A 22,386-nucleotide genomic window follows, 5' to 3' on the forward strand; every position below is an offset into this window, starting at 1 on the left:
GAAACATAGATCAATGGAACAAGATAGAAAGTCCAGAGATAAACCCACGCACATATGGTCACCTTATCTTTGATAAAGGAGGCAAGAATATACAGTGGAGAAAAGCCACCCTCTTCAATAAGTGGTGCTGGGAAAATTGGACAGCTATGTGTAAAAGAATGAAATTAGAACACTCCCTAACACCATACACAAAAATAAACTCAAAATGGATTAGAGACCTAAATGTAAGAATGGACACTATGTAACTCTTAGAGGAAAACATAGGCAGAACACTCTTTGACATAAATCACAGCAAGATCTTTTTTGATCCACCTCCTAGAGTAATGGAAATGAAAAACAAAAATAAAGAAATGGGACCTAATGAAATTTCAAAGCTTTTACACAGCAAAGGAAACCATAAACAAGATGAAAAGACAACCCTCAGAATGGGAGAAAACATTTGCAAATGAATCAACGGACAAAGGAGTAATCTCCAAAATATATAAACAGCTCATGCAGCTCAATATTAAAAAACAAATAACCTAATCCAAAAATGGGCAGAAGACCTAAATAGACATTTCTCCAAAGAAGACATACAGATGGCCAAGAAGCACATGAAAGAATGCTCAATATCATTAATCATTAGAGAAATGCAAATCAAAACTACAATGAGATATCACCTCACACCAGTTAGAATGGGCATCATGAGAAAATCTACAAACAACAAATGCTGGAGAGGGTGTGGAGAAAAGGGAACCCTCCTGCACTGTTGCTGGGAATGTAAACTGATACAGCCACTGTGGAGAACAGTATGGATGTTCCATAAAAAACTAAAAATAGAATTACCATATGACCCAGCAGTCTCACTACTGGGCATATACCCAGAGAAAACCATAATTCAAAAAGATACATGCAACCCAAAGTTTATTGCAGCACTATTTACAATAGCCAGGTCATGGAAGCAACCTAAATGCCCATCAACAGATGAATGGATAAAGACATGGTACATATATACAATGGAATATTACTCAGCCATAAAATGGAACGAAATTGGATTATTTGTAGAGACGTGGATGGATCTAGAGACTGTCATACAGAGTGAAGTAAGTCAGAAAGCGAAAAACAATGATTGTATATTAATGCATAGATGTGGAACCTAGAAAAATGGTAGACATGAACCGGTTTGCAGTGCAGAAATTGAGACACAGTTGTAGAGAACAAAAGTATGGACACCAAGGGGGGAAAGCCACGGGGTGTGTGTGTGTGTGTGTGTGTGTGATGAATTGGGCAAAAAAAAAAAAAAAAAGAATGAGGTCATTTTGGTAACACAAACATTTGAAATATGGGTTTGAAGATCAGGTGATCAGCAAATCATCATAAAGTTGATGTTGTTTGTCATCAACACCAGGGCATTTTTTAATTTAATTAATTAGTTTATTTATTTTAAAAAAAGAAAAGAAGAAAGCAGTCCAGTGAAAGAGTCAAAAGAGTCCCAAGAGAAATAAGAAGAAGGGAGAAGCTGTCTGCCACTGTTAGCTCCTCAGCTAGAGGTCCAGAGATACTGAAGTCCAGTTCCAGACCACTGCAATAAAGCGACTCACACGAATTTTGGGGTTTCTCAGTGAATATTAAAGTTATATTTTTACTATACTGTAATCTATTAAGTGTGCAATAACATTATGTCTAAAAAATGTGCATACCTTAGTTTAAAAATGCTTTACTGCTAAAAAAATGCTAACTTTCATCTAACAACGCAGGGTTGCCACAAACCTTGAATTTATATTAAAAAAATACACAGCATCTGCAAGGTGCAATAAACAAGTGTGCCTGTAGTATTGCATCATCGTTGCTGTTATTGCTAATGGTGAACATATAGCCCCAGAGTCTGTATCCCATAGGTTAAACACTGGGTGTTAGCAGTTGGCATCCTTCTAAGAGTTCACCTTAAAAATTCTTGCACACCATGACCCAAGAAAGCCCAGTCACAAAAGGCTCAGAACACCCAGAAGACACGTTTCTATTCTGTAGTTTGGCCTTATTTTTAATTTCCCTTTTCAAAGATAGAAAGAGCATTAAGCAGCCCATAAGAATCTGCTGGACTCCTCCATTGGGGATAGCAATTGTTTATCCATCAGCTGTTCTCTTCTCTATGCTGAGAGAGATTGAGCTCCAGTATAATCTACCCAACTTCCACTTGTTTCTTTTACTAATCCAGTCATTCTAATGGATATAATAATGGATCACAGATTTGTGATACCATTGCTTACCTATTTTTATTAGTTAGTAATAAGTTTCTTTAAGTTTTCATCATATTGTAAATGTTCTGAAGTTTCCTTGAATTATAAATGTAATTATCATACCAAACGGCCTCTTTCTCTAGGCTTCTCTTGAAACATCCTTTTGGTCTCTTCTGTATAACTTTCCCCTTTGGGGCTACTGGCCTTTGATCCCCTTTGTAAATCCTCAGGCTTTGAAGGATAGGCTGAGGTATATTCATTAATTTCTTCCCTTGTTTCTACCTATTTAACTCAACACTTAAATTCGTATCCAACTCCACCTGTTCCAGGAAGCCTCCCCTAATCACCCAACTCTGCCTTAAGCTATTCTTAGGAAGCAAGTGATAAAGAGATTTTTAGTCTTTGGTTGGTTTGGTTTAAGATCATATCCCAGAAATGGAGACTTTTCCTCTTTTGTAGCAGAGTTGCCTTTACCCTTGGTGGCTATGGAATTCAGTAGGCAACTACTTTTAAGGACAAATTTATTAATTTCCATAATTGATATGTGTCTAAAAAGATAAGAGAAGCAAAATTCCAGAATAGATATATAAAATAGTTAATGAAATAAAAATGTTATAGATTGAATACAGCTTTCCATTAAGGCAGTCTATCATTAAGAAATTTTAATGCCCACATGTCTATATCTTCCCTATTTTCCTTTTTTATTTTTCCACTGAATGTCCATTGTGCGAGGCAGTTGGCAACACTGGCTATTTACTTTTCAAAGAAGGAGAAAGTGAGGCTAGAGAAGTGGGGGTAATTTCCCCAAAGTAAAAAAACTGATCAATAGCATAGTTAGGATTAGACTCTTGGTGTGTCTGATTCCAAAGCCCAGGTTCTTTTTAATATGAATTATATATATATTTATTTATTTACAAATAAGATTATTTCTTCTAATGATTCCACCTGAATTTCCAAGATCTTCACATATTTTTTCTAGTGATACTACAAATAAGTAGGGAATGTGAATTCTTTCAGACCTTGTTTCCTAGCTTATTATTTGAATTTTGGAATTTTACCACAGTATCTCTTCCTGGGGGTAATTTAGGGACTGTGACCCTTCACTGGGACCCCAAGCTTTTGTGCAGAGCCTGCCCTACCCGGAATGGACAGCAGAGAGAGCTGTTAGCCCTGCCTCACTGCAAGGCTGGCAGCTGCAAGTTGCACGCTGCCCTTCCTTCCAGTTTCAAAAGCACATACCTCAAAAAGAATATTTAAGGAGACAGGGAGGGAGAAGGAGGTGGAAGAGAATACTTGGACACTCCAGAGAGAAAAGTGCTCTGATCACTGGGGCTTGGTGTGGGGAGCAGGGAAGCAGCATGTGTGAAAACAACAGTGTCTGCAAAGGCGGCAGCAGGATGTGCAGTGGGGATGGCTCCAGACAGGATGCCTATGTTAGTCACATCTGCCTCTTACTCCCAAAGTTATTGCGGAAAAAGATGCTAAATCTACCTGAACCTCCGTTTTCTCATCCATAAGACAGCAATAATATCTGCCCTGCCAATTTCATAGAACTGTTGCAAGGATAAAATATTTAGTGGGTACAAAAGGCATGCAAAACCGGTAATGAAGGTAATATCTGGCATACACTGAGTGCTTATCCTGTGCCAGATAAGAGCTTTACATGTACGAACACACCTAAGATAATAACATGAGGCCCAGAGACACGGAGGATTTATGGACCATCTGTTCTGCCAAGTCACCCAGATGAAAGCAGTGATGTACCATTTTTAGTAAAAGAAAGAAGTAAAAATAACTGACTTTGGAGATGGTCCTGCCGTTAACTACATGGATCTGTTACTTCATATTTCTAAGTCTTACTTTCCTTTCAGTAAAATGGGAGTAACAATACCTACTGTGATTCACAGATTATGAGAGGTAATCTAATTCCTTCCTCATTTTTCCACATATTCCTTTGGCTCCCAGTATTTTCTCACACACTTGTTGATAGAACTGAGAACACACACAGCTCCAGTCTCTGGAGTGCAGCCTCAGACACTACAGTCTCATCCTGGGGGGACCACGGCCAGTCACTGACCCACAATTCCTTGTGGGGTCTAACAGCACTAATTCCTCAGCATGTTCATTTCCCTGCTTACATGAATCCCCAAGCATTGCACACACTCCAAACAAAATACTTCTTAACCAAGAAATTGTTTTAAAAGAAAAACTAATGATTAAATTCAAAAAATCTATATCCTTGGGCTTCCCTGGTGGCGCAGTTGTTAAGAGTCTGCCTGCCGATGCAGGGGACACGGGTTCGTGCCCCGGTCCGGGAAGATCCCACATGACACAGAGCGACTGGGCCCGTGAGCCATGGCCACTGAGCCTGTGCGTCCAGAGCCTGTGCTCCGCAACAGGAGAGGCCACAACAGTGGGAGGCCCGCGTACAACAACAACAAAAAAAAGGAAGGATGTCAGATAAATATAATGAAGAAAATAAAGCAGACTACAAGAGATAGAAGATGTGGAATATGAGGAAGTAGCTGTTTTTTAAATGGTAGTCATGGGAGGTCTCATTTAGATGGTGACATTCAAATGGAGGCCTGAGGAAGTGAAAAAGAATTTTCCAGGGAAGAAGACAAGCAAGTGCCAAGATTCTGAAGGAGGAATGTGTACAGTGTGTTTGAGGAATGGCAAAGAGACCAATGTGGAGTGAATAGGAGGAAAGTAGTAGGAGATAAGATCAAAAATATGGCAGGAGCAAGGCTGCCCTGGTGGCACAGTGGTTAAGAATCTGCCTGTCAATGCAAGGGACATGGGTTCGAGCCCTGGCCCGGGAAGATCCCACATGCCACGGAGTAACTAAGCCCGTGAGCCACAACTACTGAAGCCCACGCGCCTAGAGCCCGTGCTCCGCAACGAGAAGCCACTGCAATGAGAACCCCGTGCACCGCATCAAAGGGTAGTCCCCGCTCTTTGCAACTAGAGAAAGCCGGCGTGAAGCAACGCAGACCCAAGGCAGCCAAAAATTAATTAATTGAGTAATTTTTTAAAAAATATGGCAGGAACATAAAGACCTTTAAAGACACAGTAATGACTTTGGATTTTACAATGCTGATTGGAGGAGTTTGAGCGGAGGGGGAGCCTTGCCTTTTAAAAATACTCTAGGTTCTGTGTTGAGAACAGACTGTAGAGGAGAAAAGTGGAAGCATGATGACCAGCTATGAGGTTATCAGCAATAACCTAGGTAACAGATGCTGGTGGTTTACTTCAGGTGGAGGAGGAACGACTAGGGATATATTTTGAAGGTACAGCCTACAGGATTTCCAAATGAATTAAAAGAAAAACACAGGAATCAAGAATAACTTGGCCAGAGAAACTGTTAGAACAGAACTGTTACTTGATAAGAAGGGAACTATAGAAGAATAATTTGAGAGTAATATCAGGATTTAAAGTTTGGACTGATTTAGTTTAAGATGACTATTGGACATACAAATAAGTATTTCTGGTAGACAGCTGAGTGTGAGTTTGTAGTTATGTTCCAAGCTGGAACATAAATGTGGGTCTCATCTCAAATGTGGGAATTTAAAGCCAGGGGACCAGATTGAATAAGGAAATGAGTATAGAAAGAGAAATCTAAGAAATGAGCTCTGAAGCATTCAAATGTTCACGTGTGGCAGGTAAGAACGACAAAGAAATATGAGAAGAAGCTGTCAGTGAAATAAGAGAAAAAACATCCTGGAAGAAGGGGTTTTAAACAGAAAGACATACAGGGACTCAAACAGATACTTGTGTACCAATCTTCATACCAGTATTTTCCACAATAACCAAAAGGTAAAGGCAACCCAAATGTCCATCAGCTGATGAATGGATAACAAAATTTAGCATATACATAGAATGTAATATTATTTGCCTTAAAAACAAGGAAACTTTGATACATGCTACAACATGGATGAAACTTGAAGATTTTATGCTAAGTGAAATAAGCCAGGAACAAAAGGAAAAATATATGATTCTACTTATATGAAGTACCTAAAATAGGCAAATTCATAGAAACAGAAAGTAAAATGATGGTTGTCAGGGAATAGCGGAGGGGGAAATGGGAAGTTATTATTTAATGGGTACAGAATTTTTGTTTGGGATGGTGAAAAAGTTCTGGAAATGAATAGTGGTGATGGTTTTACATGTGAATACTTTTAATGTAACTGAGTTATGCACTTAAAATGTTTTTAAGATGGTAAGTTTTATGTTATGTATATTTTACCATAATTCGAAAAATATATACATATATAAGCATGATCAACTTTGTCAAATGCTGCTAATTAGTTGAGCATATCCGCTGTCTATTATACATTAAAAACACCCCAAAACTTAGTGACTTAATCATTTTCTGCTTATGATTCTGTAGGTCAATAATTTGGACTGGGCTCAGTAGGCAGTATTTTGGATTTTTTTCCTTTAGGTTTATTAAGAAATAATTAACATATAATACTGTGTAAGTTAAAGGCATACAATATGTTGACTTGATACACTTCTATATTGCAAAATGGTTACCACATCACGTCACATAATTACCATTTCCTTTTTGTAGTGAGAACATTTAAGATCTACTCTTTTAGCAACTTGCAAGCATATAATACAGTATTAACTATAATCATCATGTTGCACGTTAGATTTCCAAAATTTATTCATCTTGGAAAGAAGTTTATGCTCTTTGGCCAGCATCTCCCCTTTTCCCCCATTCCTTAGTCCCTGGTAACCTTCACACCATCAGTTTAGTTTCTATTTAAGTTGGGCTTTAAAAAATTCCACATAAGTGATATTATGCAGTGATTGTCTGATCCATCCATGTTGTTGCAAATGGCAGGATCTTCTTCTTTCTCATGGCTATATAAGATTCCATTATACATATATCCATTCATCCACTGATGGACAGTTAGGTTGTTTCCTTATCTGGGCTATTGTGAATAGTGCTACACTAAACATGGGTGTGCAGATATCTCTTCTAACTCCTGTTTTCACTTCCGTTGGATATATTCCTTTGAAGTGGGATTTCTGGGTCCTGTGGTAGTTCTATTTTAATTTTTTAAAGGAGCTTCCATATTGTTTTCCATAGAGGCCTAACCAACTTACATTCCTACCAACAGTGCACAAAAGTTCCCTTTTCTCCACATACTCACCAGCACTTGTTATTTTTTGTCTTTTTGATGATAGCCATTCTAATACGTATGAGGGGATATCTCACTGTAGTTTTGATTTACATTTCCCTGATGATTAGTGACACTGAGCACTTTTTCAGGCACCTGTTGGTCATTTGAATGCATTCTTTAGAAAAATGTCTATCAGTTTCTCCACTTATCTTTAATCAGATTGTTTGGGGGTTTGTTGTTGTTATTGAGTTGTATGAATTATTTATATATCATGGATATTAACACCTCATTCAATATATGATTTGCAAATATTTTCTCCTGTTCTGCAGGATGATTTTCATATTCTATGTTTCTTTTGCTGTGCAGAAGCTTTTTTGTTTGATGTAGTCCCACTTGTTGATTTTTTTCTTTTATTACTTGTGGGTTTGGTGTCATATCAAAAAAATTATTACCCAATCCAACATCAAGGAGTTTCTTCTTTAGGTTTTCTTCTAGGAATTTTATAGTATCAGGTTTTATGTTTAAGTTTTTAATTCATTTTGAGTTAATTTTTGCGAGTGGTGCAAGATCGGTATCCAATTTCATTGTTCTGCATGTGGTTATCCAGTTTTTCCATTATCATTTATTGATGCTTCTCCATTAAGTATTCTTGGCTCCTTTGTCAAATATTAGTTGACCACATACATGAGGGTTTATTTCTGGGCTCTCTATTGTGTTCCATTGGTCTATTTGGCTATTTTTATGCCAGTACAATATTTTGTAAATTAGTATAGCTTTTTAATATAGTTTGAAATGAAGATGTGTGATGCCTCTGGCTTTGTTCTTCTTTCTCGTGAATGCTTTGGCTAGTCTAGTTCTTTGTGGTTCCATACAAATTTTAGGATTGTATTTTCTATTTCTGTGAAAAATGCCATTGGAATTTTGAGAGGGATTGCATTAAATCTATAGATCACTTTAGGTAGTATGGACATTTTAACAATATTAATTCCTCTGATCCACGAACACGGGATATCTTCCATCTGTTCGTGTCTTCTTCAATTTTTTTCATTAGGCCATGTAGTTTTCATTGTACAGATCTTTCAGCTCCTTGTTTAAATTTATTCCTAAGTATTTTATTTTTGATTCAATCGTGGATGAGATAGTTTACTTCATTTTTTTTCAGATGTTTTGTTGTTAGTGTATAGAAACGCAATGGATTTCTGAATGTTAATTTTATATCCTGCAACTTCCCTGAATTCATTCATTAGTTCCAACAGTTTTTTGGCTGAGTCTTTAGGATTTTCTTCATATTAAATCATATCATCTGTAAACAAAGACAATTTTACTTCTTCCTTTATTATTTGCATGTCTTTTATGTCTTTGTCTTGCCAAATTGCTCTAGCCAAGACTTCCAGTGCTATGTTGAATAAGAGTGGTAAGAATGGGTACCCTTGTTCCTGATCTTAGAGGAAAAGCTTTCAACTTTTCACCATTGAGTATAATGTTAGCTGTGAGTTTGTTATATAGAGCCTTTGTTATGTTGAGGTATGTTCCCTCTTTACCTAATTTTTTGAAAGTTTTAATCATGCTGTATTTTGTCAAATGCTTTTTCCTCATCTATTGAGATAATCATAAGATTTTTATCTTTCATTCTGTTAATGTGGTCTATAACGTTATTAATTTGCCTATGTTGAACCATCCTTGCACCCCAGGGATAAATCCTACTTGGTTATGGTGTATAATTCTTTTAATGTGTTGTTGAGTTCAGTTTGCAAATATTTTGTTGAGAATTTTTGCATCAGGTGTATTACAGTAATTCTGGTCTCATAAAATGGGTTTGGAAGTGTTCCCTCCTCTTCAGTCTTTTGGAAGAGTTTGAGAAAGATTGGTATTAATTTTTCTTTAAATGTTTGGTAGAATTCACTAGTGAATCCAACTGGTACTGGGATTTTCTGTGTTGGGAGGGTTTTCCTTACTTATTCAATCTCCTTATTCATTATTGGTTTATTAAGATTTTGTATTTCTTCCTGATTCAGTCCTGGTAGGTTATGTGTTTCTACGAATTTATCCATTTCTTCTAGGTTATCCAGTGTGTTGGCATGTAATTATCCATAAGCGTCTCCTATGATGCTTTATATCTCTGCATTATTAGTTGTAATGTCTCCTCCTTCATTTCTGATTTTATTTATTTGAGTGCTGTTATCTGGGGTTTAATCTGTCTCTGTACCTGCTCCACTCTTCTTGCTCCCTCTTGTGGCAGGATTCTTAAGCTGTTATGTCTTCTCTGGTTCCTACCAGTCACTAGGCTAGTTAGTGGAAACCTCTCTTTTGTTTTCCAGAAGATGGCGCTATAGCTCGTTTATGGTTTCTCCTTGCCCACAAATAGTGGCTTGTTTTCTGAATGCTCCCAGTCTACTGGGGCTCACTATCGATGCCTCATGTGGAAGTGCACACCAGGTGTCGGTGCAGAGTTGGGGAAGGTGTGGGTTTAGCACTTGGGGCCTTGGAGGTGCCCACGGATCTGATAGATTCCTGGGTTCGTTACTCCCAGAGGCTTGTGGGCGGACTTCCTGCTGAGTGCCATCAGCAGGAATGAAGTCCCTTCTCTGCTTCTTTCCCAATATCCACTCTACCCGCTGTCATGGAGGTCCCACCTCGAGGGGTGGGGGACCTGGGAAAGTTTCTCTTACCCGCACCTCCACTGCAATCAAACTCATTTTTTTTTTTTTTCCCTAGAATAGTGTGCTGGAATCTCTCCTTGGGAAAGCTGGACTTTTGCAAATTCTCCTTCATGCATGGATATCTACCCAGGGCAGCACTCTCCAGGTTTTTTCCTGACTGTGCTGAGAGAGGTATGCACAGGTTCGCTGGCTCCCCGTTTCCACAGCCCATACCAAGGTCTGTCTGCCTATTACTGAATGCACAGGGAACAAGACTTCTCCCAGATTCCTTGGCATATGGTGCTAGATCCCACAACACCCACAGAGGCCCTTATGTTCATGGATGGATACTTATTTCATTGTTTAAAAGAGGGGGATACAAAGGAGAACTGTCTTACACCACCGTGATGCAGACACCACTCCTAAGCAGAACTTCTAATGGTCTTCCTTAGGGACACTTAAGCAGCTGCAGTCAGACAGCAGGTTGGCTGGGAGCTGACTCTTTCCCGAAGGCCTCATTGATAGATCTGGTGGTCAGTTTGGACTGCCACATCTTGATTCTCCTCCACATCACCTCTCCAGCAGGAGAGCACAGACTTGTTTCCTTGGCAACTGGGCTCCAAGAGAGCCAGTATCAATGCGCAAAAGCTTGTCAAGCCTCTGCTTGCTTCAGACTTGCTGATGACTCATTGGTCAACACAAGCCCCATGGCCAAGTCCAGAGTTGATGTGGAAGGACACCACATGGGGGTGGAGCCTGAGACACGTGACCTTTTGGGGACAGTAATGTAACAATGTACCATAATCTAGTAAGGTGCAGATTGAGAACTGGGGAGGGAAATAACCAACTCCAGCCCTGTTTTCCTGTCTCACTTAAGGAAGAAGGAGGGGGAAGCTGAAAAGCACTTGTGAAGGTCAGAGCCCAGGAACACAGGCTCATTGGAAGACTGAGACTTAATCACAGCAGCATGGACTTAACTGATGACCTTGACAAGTTCTGTGGTGGAAGAGTCCTGGGGAGGAGAGAAAACAAGGTTGGAGAGTGTTCAGGAGGAAGGTGGGAGGTAGACAAAGAAGATAGTGAGAATAGACAACTCAGAGGAGTTTAGGGTAAAAGAAAGCAAAAAAAAAAAAAAAAAAAGGTATATGAGGGAGACATGAGGTAAAGAGGGTTTTTTCCTTTTAATGAGAAATATTGTAACATGCTTTTATGTTGATAGAAAAGACCAATAGATGATTCATGGGACTACTGTTTCTCTGTAGGACAACTAGTAACATCTGCTTGAAAGTTTTTCAAGGCAAAAATTATTCAGTACTTTACCATGCTTGAGGTTTAGAACTTTAAGGATTCCACCCAGCATGGGCTGAAACAGATCTAAAATTACTTTCATAAAGAAAAGTCTGGCTTTGCCCGCAGGTACCCTTCTATCCAGGTCACTTAATTTTTGTAATTTTGTCACTGAATGTCAACTCTGCCCCACCCTGCCCTTCCCCGCTGATGTGGATTCCTAAGCACATAGAGTCTTCCTGTGGGCAAAATAAAACACCAGTGTTTCTGTTTCTCATTTGCAAATTGTCTCTCTTCAAGCTTCTAGCAAAAGCTAGGCTGCTAGCAATGCTATTCAGACAAGACTGACCCACAAATTAGCTTCCATCTACTCCTCCAAAATCTGTAAATTCACTCCTTACATCAAGAATTGGACACCTAAGGGATAAATAGTAAACGTCATCCATTTATCACCTTACTGACTCACCCTTACTGAGTTACATTTCTATGTTATTCCCTCAACTTTTCCTAAGAAGCAACCATATTCAGCAGTTACATGTGTGTCATGAGAATTTCAAGCAATTTCTATTCTTTTCCATGAGAAAAAGTTTTCTTTTTTTCTAATAAGAAAAGCAGTTTCTCTCTGACATGTAAAGGAAGTGGAAGTGGTCATTCCCGTCCTCCCAAGAAGAAAAGCTGAACAAACTGAAAATCAACAACCCTTCTTAGATATGGGAGCAAATTGAGGTCATAAGGCAAGTCGCCACACTGAAAATTAGAGAGACAGGTGAATACAGAAAATCACAGCTTCCTGGGAGCAGAAGTCCACCACTGGAGCCAGTATGGGTAGAAACACTTGCTAGAGTCTAAGTGTGGACCAGCTATAAGTTAAAAATTCCAGGGGCTGAGGCTTAGTGGAGCCCTTAACATTCGTAAGTTTTACCTTCAGGAGCACCATCAGGTCCTCAGAGTAAAGATCAGAGAAAATTCCCCTCATGTTTCTGGCAAGGGAAGAGGACAAGTAGGTTTTTTGAAACAAGTCCATAGTATTCTGTTCTTTTTTGCTCTGTTTTTATTTTTGTTTTTTTGAATTTTTTAAAATTTTATTTTATTTACTTTTTTATACATCAGGTTCTCATTAGTTATCTATTTCATACATATTAGTGTATATATGTCAGTCCCAATCTCCGATTTCATCACACCACCGCCACCCCCTGCCCACCACCTTCCCCCTTTGGTGTCCAAACATTTGTTCTCTACATCTGTGTCTCTATTTCTGCCTTGCAAACCGGTTCATCTGTACCATTTTTCTAGATTCCACATATATGCATTAATATGCGATATTTGTTTTTCTCTTACTGACTTACTTCACTCTGTATGACATTCTCTAGGTCCATCCACTTCTCTACAAATGACCCAATTTCATTCCTTTTTATGGCTGAGAAATATTCCCTTGTATATATGTACCATGTCTTTATCCATTCATCTGTCAATGGGCATTTAGGTTGCTTCCATGACCTGGCTATTGTGAATAGTGCTGAAATGAACAGTGGGGTACATGTGTCTTTTTGAATTATGGTTTTCTCTGGGTATACGCCCAGGAGTGGGATTGCTGGATCACATGGTAATTCTATTTTTAGTTTATTAAGGAACCTCCATACTGTTCTCCACAGTAGCTGTATCAGTTTACATTCCCACCAACAGTGCAAGAGGGTTGCCTTTTCTCCACACCCTCTCCAGCATTTGTTGCTTGTAGATTTTTTGATGATGCCCATTCTAAGCAGTGTGAGGTGATACTTCATTGTAGTTTTGACTTGCATTTCTCTAATAATTAGTGATGTGTAACATCTTTTCATGTGCCTCTTGGCAATCTGTATGTCTTCTTTGGAGAAATGTATATTTAGGTCTTCTGCCCATTTTTTGATTGGGTTGTTCATTTTTTTAATATTGGACTACATGAGCTGTTTATATATTTTGGAGGTTAATCCTTTGTCCATTGATTCATTTGCAAATATTTTCTCCCATTCTGAGGGTTGTCTTTTGATCTTGTTTATAGTTTCCTTTGCTGTGCAAAAGCTTTTAAGTTTCATTGGGTCCAATTTGTTTTTATTTCCATTACTCTAGGAGGTAGATCAAAAAGGATACTGCTGTGGTTTATGTCATAGAGTGTTCTGCCTATGCTTTCCTCTAAGAGTTTTATACTGTCTGGACTTACATTTAGGTCGTTAACCCATTTTGAGTTTACTTTTGTGTATGGTGTTAGGGAGTGTTCTAATTTCATTCTTTTACATGTAGCTGTCCAGTTTTCCCAGCACCACTTATTGAAGAGGCTGTCTTTTCTCCATTGTATCTCCTTGCCTTCTTTGTCATACATTAGTTGACCATATGTGCATGGGTTTATCCCTGGGCTTTCTATCCTGTTCCATTGATCTATGTTTCTGTTTTTGTGCCAGTACCATACTGTCTTGATTACTGTAGCTTTGTAGTATAGTTTGAAATCGGGGAGCCTGATTCCTCCAGCTCTGTTTTTCTTTCTCAAGATTGTTTTGGCTATTCAGGGTCTTTTGTGTTTCCATACCAATTGTAAACATTTTTGTTCTAATTCTGTGAAGAAAGCAATCTATAGATTCAATGCAATCCCTATTCTGTTCTTTTTAACAAAATCCTGCCCTCAAGGGAAACTATTTTACCACAGGCGAAACAACTTGGGGTTTTACCACAGCCCAGCTGACCTGGGGGAAGGGAAAAATCCAGCTCCATCCCCCTCTTCCTGTCTCACTTAAGGGTGAAGGGGTGGGAAGCAGAGAAGCACCTGAGAAAGTCATGAAAAGACTGAGACCTAATCAGAGGGTTATGGAATGTTTCTCCTCCCCGCAACATCTTTACACCACACCATTTGGGCTCCTAATAACAAGAAGTCAGCAGAAAAGCAAAAAAAGAGAGCAATTTGTGCTAAATTATTATGCGTTATTGGTTCCAGTTCTTTATGCTCCTGTGGTATTTTATGCCCACACCCTTTTTTTTTCTGGACATATTTTATTTTATTATATGATTGTTCTACAATTATTTCATACTCCTAAGATCCACAGAATTCTAATTAAAATTATTATGAATAATAATAATTATTATTATAAATATTATATATTATATATAATATATATATTATATATTATAAATATTATTATATAAATATTATTATTATATAAATATTATTATTATTAATATTATATATAATATTATATATTATATAAATATTATATATTATATAATATTATAAATATTATTATTAATAATAATCTTAGAAAAATTTTTAAATTACATACAATTCCACCGTTCTATCATAGGAATCATTTTCATTTCTCTATGTTTTCTTCCAGTCTTTGTACATATGCGGACATAATTGCTATGGCCTCAAGGTAGGCAGGGTGTATGTTTCTCTGCCCCTTGACATTGGGCTTGGCCACGTGACTTGCTTTGGCCAACAGGATATGCGTAAATAAGTGAAGACTTGAAATGTGCTTTCTTACAGATGCTCTTGCCTTCCTGTGTGCCTGTAATCCACCATGAGAAGAGTTTTATTTTAGTAGCTGCTGTCCCTTCAATCTGGAACCTAGAGCAAACACACGTGAGCACACCTGAGCCCAGCCCACAAGCTGGAAACATGTGCAGCCAACCCACTGCCTAAGCACAGCTACCCAGGTGAGTCCAGCTGAGATCAGCTAAACAATAGTTGACATGCAGGCCCATGAGCATAAAAATAAATGCTTGTTTTTGTAAGACACTGAGTTTAGGAATATATGTAATACAGTAGAAGCTGACTAACACAGAAAGTTTGTGAGTAGAGGTGAGCTGCTGCTATAACAAAAGTGTAAAAAATTTGGGCTGGGAAGCAGGTGGCCCAGAAACTGTTATAAACTGGAGAATGATGACATGTTTTATATAGTGGTAAAATATTTGATAAAATTGTCACCTGTAGTTACTTGAAAGGCAAGTAACTAATGAAATGAGGACAAAGTTTTAAGGAAGACTGTTGGCTGTGGACTAGCTGTTACTAGTTACATTTGATAAAGTACTAGAGTAAAGACAGCTATGAAATGAGCTGAGCAAAAACTGGCCAGATTTCAAGCAGAGATTAGAGGGAATGTAGAGATCACAGAAATTGCAGAGTAGGGAAAACGAAACTATTTCCCATTAAATCACAGAAGTGGCTATTAAAACACAGACTCGAGAAAAAGACCAAATCAAAAGTATGGCTCTTTTTAAGACCTTGGAAAGGACTAAGGTATCACAGAGCAGATCCTTCCAACTACACAAAAGTACCACTAGAAATATCAAAAAGCTTGGCCCAGAAGCCTGAAGTGCCCCACGTTTCCTTAACTGTATCTAGAGAGAGAGCGAGCCATATCCTCCAAAGAGTGGTAGGTGTGTCTTTGGACACATGATGCAGATTGTAATCAAATATTTAGAAAATTCACAAAGTTTTTAGGAGGGCTGTGTTTGCAAAAGGTGCCTCACAAACCCAGAGTATTAAAAAAACAAAAAACAAAACAAAACAAAAAAACCCCGAGGGTGTTCACAATGAATAAGGATCTGTGAGCCTCTATATTTTAGAGGCAGAGGGCAGGTTGAGAAGGCCACTCTGCCACCAAGATGGGCATGTTCCCCTGTGGCCTCTTCAGAAGAGGCTAAGGAGAATGATGGAAAGTGAAGGACCTCCCAGAGTGTGGAGCCATAGTGGTAAAGGACATGGACTTTGGAGTCACTCCCAGAAGCAGACCCAGGGCCTAATGAAGAGACATTCCCAACCCCACAGGACAGTGAAACCTTACAACACTTGCCTATTGGGCTTTCAGAATTGCTATAAATATGACTGCTCAGCCTCTCACTCCTCCCTCTTTCAAATCAAAGTGTTCATTGTGGTTATCCTGTCCCTGTGCTCTCATTCTATACAGGGTGTGCAGAGATGGGGAGGAGGATAACTTGCCTTCTTGGATCACAGGTCTCCTGATCAAACAGACCTGATGTAGTCATGAAAATCTGGACTTTGAGCCAATGCTGTGATTAGATGAGACTTGGGGATGGGGATGGATCTTGGAATGGGTGTGAATATATTTTGCACAAGGGAGGGTCATGAATAATTTTGCAGATTGAATTATTGTTTCCAATTATTTATCCCTTGTGGTAGTATTATACAGTGACACCTACTATGGACTGAATTGCCCTCTAAAAATTCATATATTGAAGCCCTGCCCCTCAACATGACTTTATTTGACATGGGGTCTCTGGGAGGTAATTACATTTAAATGAGGTTGTAAGAGTGGGTCCCTAATCCAATAGGACTGGTGGCCTTATAGGAAGAGGAAGAGAGAAAGAATTCTCACTCTCTTTCCACATGCAGCACTGAAGAAAGTGCATGGGAACACACAGTGAGATGGCGGTCTCCTACAAGCCAAGAGAAGAGGCCTCAGAATGAAACCTACCTTGCCAGCACCTTGATCTTGGACTTCCCAGACTCCAGAACTGTGAGAAATAAATGTCTGTTGTTTAAGCCACCCAATCTATGGTATTTTGTTAAGGTAGCCTGGGCAGACTGAGACAACACTCTTACCATGGCCTCATGGTGGAGAGAGAGTATTTCTCCAGCTCTTGACTTCGGGCCTGGCCATGTGACTTGCTTTGACCAACAGTATGTTAGTGGTTATAATATGAGCAGAGGATTGACAGGTTCTTACACAGTGGGGCCCGCCTCTTATGCTCAAGTGATCAGCCTGGTCCCATCTCCCAAAACCCAGTGGTTTATATTAAAAAGTATTTATTTTCATGTTCACTGGTCTTTAGGCCAACTATGGATCAGATGATCTAGGCTGGGCTCCACTGGCAGCTCTGCTTCAAGCAGTGAATTGGTTGGGCTTGGTTCCAGGCTGTGGGTTGAGTTAAGGTCAGCTCCACATGTGGTCCAGAGACCAGGCTCAAGGAGCAGCTACCCAGGGAAAACTCTTCATAGCCAACCATTGGAGTATCAGAGGCAAGCCCCACTGTGCAAGCACAGGTCACTTCTCTGCTCACATATGTCCACTAACATCCCATTGTGCAGCAAAAGCTGACAGCTACATTATTTGAATTTTGAGACTACATTTTCTCAAACAATCTTGTTGAGGACAGTATTATATCATTCAGTTTCCCTTATACAAGACACATGAGAAACTGACCTAGCATTCACTGCTAGGGAAGAATTTGTTTTCTGCCAAAGAACTAGTTTGCTTTTTCCTTTCCAGTAAAAAGGCTCTTCTGAATGTAGAAAGAAGAGAAAACTAAATACACACAAAAATATATGAGGGAAAATTACTTTGAGGATTATGGTATTCCTAAGATCTCAGGAAAATCCTGAACTACAATAGATGATAAGTAATCTCAAAGGACAAGAAACTTGAAACCATGCCCCATGAGGAACTTTTGAAGAAAACAGGAACATTTAGGGGAGATCTCAAGGAACAAAACAGAAGTTTTTAAATATCGACAAGGCTGTTACATTAGATTTGTTTTGTGTCACCTCAGAGGCTGAGACTAGGAGGAATAAATGAATATTATAGAAGAGAATGAGAGAGGGTTGTAGACATAACATAAACTGAGAGATAAGAAGAACCAGCATGAATGGGCTGTACTGAGCTCAACTCCACTGGTGTAAAGGAAACTAGCTATTGAATTGTGTCATCTCTGAGGATAAAGGTAAAGTAGGAGATTTGCCATAGCCTTATCTGTAAGTTAAAGATAAGTAGCTTCCCTATTTAAAGAAGCCCTAGCCAGTCTGACATGTGAAGAGCTTGGAAGTCATCACTCCTATCCTCACAAAAAGAAAAAAAAAAAAAGCTGAACAAACTGAAATCAATAAGTCTTAGATACATCAGAGAATTGAGGTTATATTACAAACTGCCACCTCGAAAACTGGAGAGACAGACAAATATGGAGGATTATAGTTTATTAGGAGCAGAAGCCGCAGTTGGAGCCTTGCAGGAACATGTAAAGGGCAATTGACTAATTATTGGCGACTGGGCCCGGACTAGCTTAAGAGACAAATTTGCCTGGGGGCCCTCACACTTTCCTGAGTTTTATGTCCGGGAGCCTCACCAGGTGTTCAGGGTGAATATGGGAGAAAAATCCCTTCATACATCCAGAAGGGGAAGGGGAAAATCAACCATTTTAAAATAAGCCCAGCGTGCTCTGCTCTCCTTAAGAAAAGCCTGCTTTTAAGGAAAACTTATTTTACCAGAACTTAACCAACTCGGGTTTTACCAGAGCCTAACTGACCTGGGGGAAGGGAAGAACCCAAGTCCAACTTCCTCATCGTGTCTCAGTTAACCGGGAAGGAGGAAAAAACTGAGAAGTACTCGTGAAGGTCATAGCTCAGGAACACCGGCTAAACCAATGAGACCTAATCATATATTATGAGATGCTTATCCTCCCCCAAGAGTTTTCAACATATCAAAGAGGCTCCTATGTAATAACATGAACTTACAGCTAAAAGAACTGCAAGCCTCCAGTCCTATTTAAGAGTCTCTAGGGAAATCCAAAGACAACAGGAGAGACAAAAACAAAGACACTATAGGAAATTTTAGCCTCTAACACCTCAGCTAGAGCAAACAGTAAACACAACCTAACTCCTAGCCCAATAAATATTAAACCTCATACTAAAGGTCCATTTACCTCAGTTCCTTTTACCCAATAGCTCATTTCCGGCTTTTAACAAAAAACTACAAAACATGCTATAAAGAAAAAAATACATTTTGAAGAGACAGAGTAAGCATCAGAACTAAACCCAGATATGGCAGAGATTTTGGAATTTATCAAATTGGGAATTTAAAATAACTATGATTAATATGCTAAGGGATTTAATGGAAAAAGTATAAAACGTGCAAGAAAAGATGGGTAATGTCAGCAGAGAGATGGAAATTCTAAGAAAGTATCAAAAGGAAATTCTAAAAATAAAATACACTGCAATAGAAGTCAAGAATGGTTTTGATAGGCTCATCAGTAGGTTGGACACAGCCAAGGAAGGAATAAGTGAACATGAAGATATGTCAGCAGAAACTTCCTAAACTGAAAAGCAAAGACAAAAATAGGTAAAAAAATAACTATGAAAAGATTTCAACAGGTATAAGATACACATAATGGAAATACCAGAAGAAGAGAGAGAGAAGGAACAGAAGAAATATCTGAAGTAATAATAGTTGAGAATTTCCCAAGATTAATTACTGACAGCAAACAACAGATCCAGGAAGCTCAGAGAATACCAAGTAGGAAAATATCAAAAAACTACACCTAAAAATATAATTAAACTACAGAAAAACAAAAACAAAAAGAAAATCTTGAAAGAAGCCAAAGAGGGAAAAACTATCTTTCCTAAAGAGAAACAAGGATAAGAATTACATTGGACTTCTCTTTAGAAACCTTAAAAGCAAGAAGAGAGTGGAGTGAAATATTTAAAGTGTTGAAAGAAAAAGCATCCCCGTGGCAGAGACAAAAATCCAGGTCTCCCTTTTCAATGTGTGGAGCTGTCACTGGAAAGTGATTGCCTAGATATACTCTATATTTCCCAGCCCCTTCTTATATAAATGTCACTATGTAACTGATCCTAACCAATGGAATGTAAGTAAAAGAGATGTGTGTCACTTTAGGGCTAAAAAAAGGGGGGGGGTGTACATTCTCCATTTTCTCTTTCCTCTTCACTCTGAAGGATGAAGAAAATCACAAGGCCTGAGGGTGTGACACAGCCACAAGATGGAAGGAACCTGTGTCTCTAAATCACAGCATGGAGGAGAGACACCTGTGGACCAGGAACACCCACAGAGGACCCACATAAATGAAAGATAAATTTCTATTGTTTGAGCCTTTATACATTTGGAAGTGTTGGTAGTCTGTACCGTATGCCCCCCTTATCCATGGTTTCACTTTCCACAGTTTTAGTTACCCATAGTCTACCATGGTCTGAAAATATTAAACGGAAAATTCCAGAAATAACTCATAAGTTTTAAATTGTGCACTGTTCTGAGTAGCGTGATGAATTCTTGCACCATCCCCCTCCATCTTGCCTGGGACAGTGAATCATCCCTTTGTCCAGCATATTCTGCCCATTAGTCACTTAGTAGCCATTTCAATGATCAGACTGATTGTCTCAGTATCTCAGTGCTTGTGTCAAGTGGTATTTATTTTATTTAATAATGGCTCCAAAATGCAAGAGTAGTGATGCTGGTAATTCGGATATGCCAAAGAGAAATCACAAAGTGCTTCCTTTAAGTGAAAAGGTGAAAGTTCTCAACTCAATAAGGAAAGTAAAAAAATCATATGCTGAGGTTGCTAAGTACGAATCTTCTATTCATGAAATTGGAAAGGACAAAACCCATGCTAGTTTTGCTGCTGCACCTCAAACTGCAAAAATTATGGTCACAGTGTATAAGTGCTCAGTTAAGATGGAAAAGGTATTAAATTTGTGGGTGGAAGACATGAACAGAAAATGATTCAGTATTAACTGTGGTTTCAAGCAACCACTGGGGTTCTTAGATCATGTCCCCTGTGAACAAGGGGGGACTACTATACTACACTCAGTATTACAATTCTCTTTGCTTTTTTTCTAGAGAAACCTCTACCTCTTCCTTAATCCTCTGAGTTTCTCTAACAACATACTGCCTCTCCAGGAACCTTCTAACCCTTCCAAGAACTGTCCGGAGCAGGGTTTCCCTTACCATTTTATCAAGCTCTCCCAGGCATAGTTTCAGGCTTTACTGGGAATATGAATGTACAGGTCATATCTTGATCTTCCTCTGACGTGCCAGAATCCCAGGGAAGAGAAAGATACAGCCAGCAGTACATGGCCTCTCCCCATTTGGTTCTTTATTTCTCCACTCCCAATCTCGGATTCCCTTGTCCACATATCTGAGGATTTCCACCATGAAATGGCAACGCTCCTTTCCCCTGCCTCAGAGCATCCCCATGAGGGCCAATGATGGGAGCTCTAAGTCCAAGGTTGCCTGTTGTCACTGTCTCAATTAGCTTTCACCACAAAAATGCTACCTAACCAGCCACCTGAGGACTCAATAGCATAAAACAAAACAGCGATCTCTTCTCATGTTCACAGGATGGCTGTGCAGCACAGGTCTCATTCTGGAGCCCAGGCTGGAGGGGCAGTGACTAACTAGCCATGATTTTGTCATGGCAGAGGACAAAAGCTACCAGAGATATAAGTGAGAATATGTGAGACCTTCTATGACCCATGTTCAGGACTCACATGTAGTTACTTCCACCTACATTCAATCGGCCAAAGCATGTCACATGGCCATGCCAAATGAAGGGGCATTGAAGTACATTCTGCATAACTGAGACCTCAGCAAGGTGTGCTATGTAACAGCAGGGTGTTCTACCACAGAAACACAAAGAAGCAAGACCATTAATTCAATCTACCACAGTCCCTGAAAGACAGAGCAATGGGGGCCACTAGCTATGCTGTCTGAGGGCCATGGAGCCTGTACTGAAGGTCAGAAATGTGTATTAACCAGCAGACACTACAGTTCAAGAGGTATTTTGTGGGACTTGGGCTCTTTGGAATCCCTATGGTTTGTGTATTGCAAAAATTCAACAGAAGGAAAGATGAAGTCAGACCAATCACATCATTAAAGAACTATCATGTTAATTCCATAGGTGCTCTGTTCATAATTATTAACCACTTACTAACAGATATCCATCCTACCAAAGTACCAAAGCCATGCACCATTTCAAAGACTAGCTTCAGTCACTCCCCATTCAGACTAAGCCAAAGTCTTATGGAGAAAGGAATCACTGAATTATAGAGCTGAGGGGAAGCTCAGACAATAACTAGCTCAACCCCCTCTTTCTGAAGATGAGGAAACTCAGGCAGAGACAAGTGATGTGACTTAGCCACAAACATGAATGTCTGCAGTGTATTGTGCTGACCCCAGCACTTTGTTCCTATGAGTAAGTCGTGTTAGCAGTTGTGGACTTCTACAAAGGTGGGCCTGTGACAGTAATTGAGATCATGGGGCTGTGGGTTCAGTCAAGAATTAGGTGGGACACTGTTGGTTGGCCTCTTCCCAGGGAAAACCTAATCAAAGCTGCATGAGAACA

The sequence above is a fragment of the Kogia breviceps genome, chromosome 1 (assembly GCF_026419965.1).
Source record: "Kogia breviceps isolate mKogBre1 chromosome 1, mKogBre1 haplotype 1, whole genome shotgun sequence".
Taxonomy (NCBI): Eukaryota; Metazoa; Chordata; class Mammalia; order Artiodactyla; family Physeteridae; genus Kogia; species Kogia breviceps.